This window comes from Pseudophryne corroboree, chromosome 2 (assembly GCF_028390025.1).
Source record: "Pseudophryne corroboree isolate aPseCor3 chromosome 2, aPseCor3.hap2, whole genome shotgun sequence".
Lineage (NCBI taxonomy): Eukaryota > Metazoa > Chordata > Amphibia > Anura > Myobatrachidae > Pseudophryne > Pseudophryne corroboree.
In genome coordinates, this window is record NC_086445.1 from 517,175,446 (window position 1) to 517,179,217 (window position 3,772).

Below are 3,772 nucleotides of genomic sequence, written 5' to 3' on the forward strand. Positions count from 1 at the left end.
CACTTATGTTTTCCCTTTACCTATATATTGAGGCACTCTGTACAACATTCCCTTATACTTCATTTTCTACACAAGTCTCATTTTTTTTAAACTAGAAACTCATGTATATCCAGTTGTAATTGATGTAGAAAATGTATATGTAAGATAGCTGTAACTCTGTAGCTTTGCTGCTGGTTACTGTGACATCACACCTAGCCTGTGACATCACTAGCACGTGACATCACAATGCTTCTTCTTGTAACATTCTGTCTACAGCTGCTGATGTTTCCAGTTTCCATGCAGGAAGACAGGTAGGAGGAGGTGAGTACTACATAGCAGGGTATGATGGAGGGGGGTAAGGAAGACAGAGTGCAGCATAGTCAGCTGAAAGGCAAGACAAGATAGACAGAACAGGGAATACAGGTACAAGGACACATAAATAGGCGAAGCGCAGGAAGGAACAACATATTTAGGAATAAAAATGTAGCATTACAGGAATAAAGAGGGCAGTATGGAGGATAAGCACACATACAGGGGATGCAGATAACCTGGGTCTCTATGAGGCAGGATTGTGGCTTTGGGATGGAAAAGTTAATAAAATAGATAAATAGGATATTGATAACTTTGAAAGTATCTTGTTTGGTTTAAGGAAAATTGGGAAACTGGTTGACTCATGGACATGTTATTGTACTTAAACTAGTACTATGCTTAATGATAGTCTTTTGTGTTTTTTAGATCATCTGGCAAAGAGATTTGCAGAGTGTCGGGTGACCGGCAAAGAGATCTGCAAAGTGTCAGTTGAAGACGACGGGAGGGATCGCAGAGGTAGCAACGACTGGAGTATAACATGCAGGAGGTAAGTTACCATACTCTCTCTCTGCAAATGTTATATCTGCCCCCCCTGCAGTGCACATGGTTTTGCCCAACTGCTAAAAAATTTCCTGCTGCGATCAACTTGGAATTACCCCCATAGTATGTCTGACCAGGAAATTCTGGTTATTTAGATCATCATTTGGCAAAGTTCTGGCAAAGAGATTTGCAGAGTGTCGGGTGACCGGCAAAGAGATCTGCAAAGTGTCAGCTGAAGACGACGGGAGGGGTCGCAGAGGAATTAGTGACTGGAGAATAGCATGCAGGAGGTAAGTTACCATACTTGTGTAATTGTGTGTGTAGTGGGGGGTATTGAGAGTACAGTACAAAACATAGGGTCTATGGTGGGGGAGAGCGGACAATACAAAACATGCTGAAGGGGGCAACTTGGTATAGCACATACAGATGGTGTGGGGCACAATACAAAAACATAGAAATTGTGGTGTACTCTATAGGACATATAGAAGAAGGACATACACTTTTGGGGGTTGCGAGATGTAGAACATACTGTAATACAGAAAAACAGGAAGGGTGGGGAGAGCATGACACAGAACATACAGATCGGGGGAAGAACAATACAGATCGGGGGAGATAGTGAAATGGCTGACATTTACAGTATATCAATGAACTGGGGGCAGGTGTACAAAGCCTGGGAGAGTGATAAAGTGGAGAGAGATAAACTAACAACCAATCAGCTCATAGTTTTCATTTTTCAAACACAGCCTGTAACATGGCAGTTAGGAGCTGATTGGCTGGTATTTTACCTCTCTCCACTTTATCACTCTGCAGGGCTTAATACATCTCCCCCATAGAATAGCCAAATGATGAAATGGTACAGAATGGTATAAATGATGTGAATTGGAGCTGTAACAAGTGACTGTTTCCCTATCTTTACATATAATAAAGGTGACATAGTCCTTTCCCTAGAGTCCTTCTCCTTACCTCTCAGGGAGCCTGATTCAGATGCGAACACAGAGCTGCTGTTGCACCAAGTGGCTCAATGCTTTTTCACTATGCATGCGTGTAAGCTGCACTGTGCACAAAATGAAATGAAGCTCACATAGAGGATCCCATCGCAAAGGGATTGACAGGAAGTCAGCGTTTGAGGTGGTGATGGGGCTAGCTAACTGTATACAGGCGTGTCAGGTCCGTTTAAACGCCGTTCCATGTGCGTGCATAAATTACCCACTGCGACCTGTGTTGCTGCTGGAGAGCCCCCTGTGTCTAGGAGACTTGCTCAGCCTACGACTGCTCAGACTCACGATGCAATTGTGAACGGCAAGATTGCAGCAGCGATCGCTTCAACAACCACAACTGAATCAGACCCACAATGACACCATTATATTTTACTATTTCATCACATTTAACAACTAAGTGGTCAGTTTAATTAGGTGCGAGTTTATATTACAACAGCCGCACTTTCCGGAAGCCCCATAGACTGAATCTGGCCACGAAGGGTGTGAGTTTGGATGCTGTTGAAATGTCGCACCAATGGTAACTCGTACCTATTTGGATTGACCCCTAAATGTTAGCAATTTATAGCTTTTATTATTTACTGGTAAATTTCTTTTCTGAAGGTGCCCATTAATTACTATAAGAGAGAACTTAACCCCCCAATGTGTGTATTGTATAAAAACAATGGGCCCTTTAGGATAATTGTCCTTATTTTAGGTATTTTCCATGTCCTCAGTAGTTAGAGTAACATATTTACATAGAGATTTTTCTCTCTACACAACCACACCACTGTTTGCAGTTTGTCTCTCTGCTTGTTCATCCACTAACAATGATTTTTCATCTCTTCCTCTTCGTCTACACGCAGTGGGTGATCCCTGAATAGCTGCCCTGGGAGGAGAGCTGTGGACACATGCTCCAAATGTTGGGACATATACATTACATATTAGGAGATGCCGGCTGTTGGGTTTACGGCAGTCAGAATACACTGGGATCCCGACACTCTTCAGAATCCCGACGTTGGAACTCCGAATGGGCAAGGATACTGACGCCCGTCTCCACGATCATAGGTTTAGGGCTGGGCAAGGGGGGTTAGGTTTAGGCATCAAGCACGGGGGGGAGGGGGGGTTAGGCTGCGGGGGAGGGAGGGTTAGGTTTACGCGTCAGTCGGGGAGGTTAGGTTTAGGCATCAGGCGGGGGGTTAGGGTTAGGCTGCAGGTGGGGGGAGGTTAGGGTTAGGCTGCGGATAGGGTGGGTTAGGCACCCCCAGGGTAGGTTAAGCTGCGTGGGAGGGAGGGTTAGGTTTAGGCATCAGGTGGGAGGGTTAGGTTTAGGCGTTAGGCGGGGGGTTAAGTTTAGGCTGCGGGTGGGTGAGCTTAGGGTTAGGCAACTCCGGGGGTGGTTAGGCTGCGGTTAGGCTGCGGGGAGGGAGGGTTAGGTTTAGGTGGGAGAATTAGGTGTAGGCGTCAGGCGGGGGGGGGGGGGGGGGTTAAGTTTAGGCTGTGGGTGTGGGGAGGTTAGGGTTAGGCTTCAGGTAGGGTTGGTTGGGGCTAGGCACCCCCGGGGGTGGTTAGGCTGCAGGGAAGGGAGGGTTAGGTTTAGGGATCAGGCGGGGGGTTAGGTTTAGGCTGTTGATGGGGGGAGGATAGGGTTAGGCTGCGGTTGGGGGGAAGTTAGGGTTAGGCTGTGGGTAGGGTGGGTTAGGCACCCCAGGAGTGGTTAGGCTGCTGGGAAGGGGGGGTTAGGTTTCGGCAGCAGAGACGGAGGTTAGGATTAGGCACCTCCGCGGGAGGGTTAGGCACAAAGGGGGGGAGGTTAGGGTTAGACTGCGGACAGGCAGAGTTAGTGAGGTGGGGAGAGGGGAGAACACCCCTTACTCACCCCTGTTGGTCTTTTCTGTACTGGGATCCCGGCATCGGTATGACAAGCACCGGGATCCCATGCGCTGGGATAGCATACTGACCCCTCTATT

General features: G+C 47.3%; 1 long non-coding RNA gene across 1 annotated transcript; it reads left to right on the plus strand.

Moving 5' to 3' along the window:
- The first annotated feature begins 718 nt into the window (after positions 1-718).
- On the plus strand, positions 719-2,884 carry LOC135050928 (uncharacterized). Its single transcript, XR_010241926.1, has 3 exons — positions 719-835; positions 984-1,118; positions 2,669-2,884. It is a non-coding gene; the product is annotated as an uncharacterized LOC135050928 (long non-coding RNA).
- Positions 2,885-3,772: the final 888 nt, after the last annotated feature.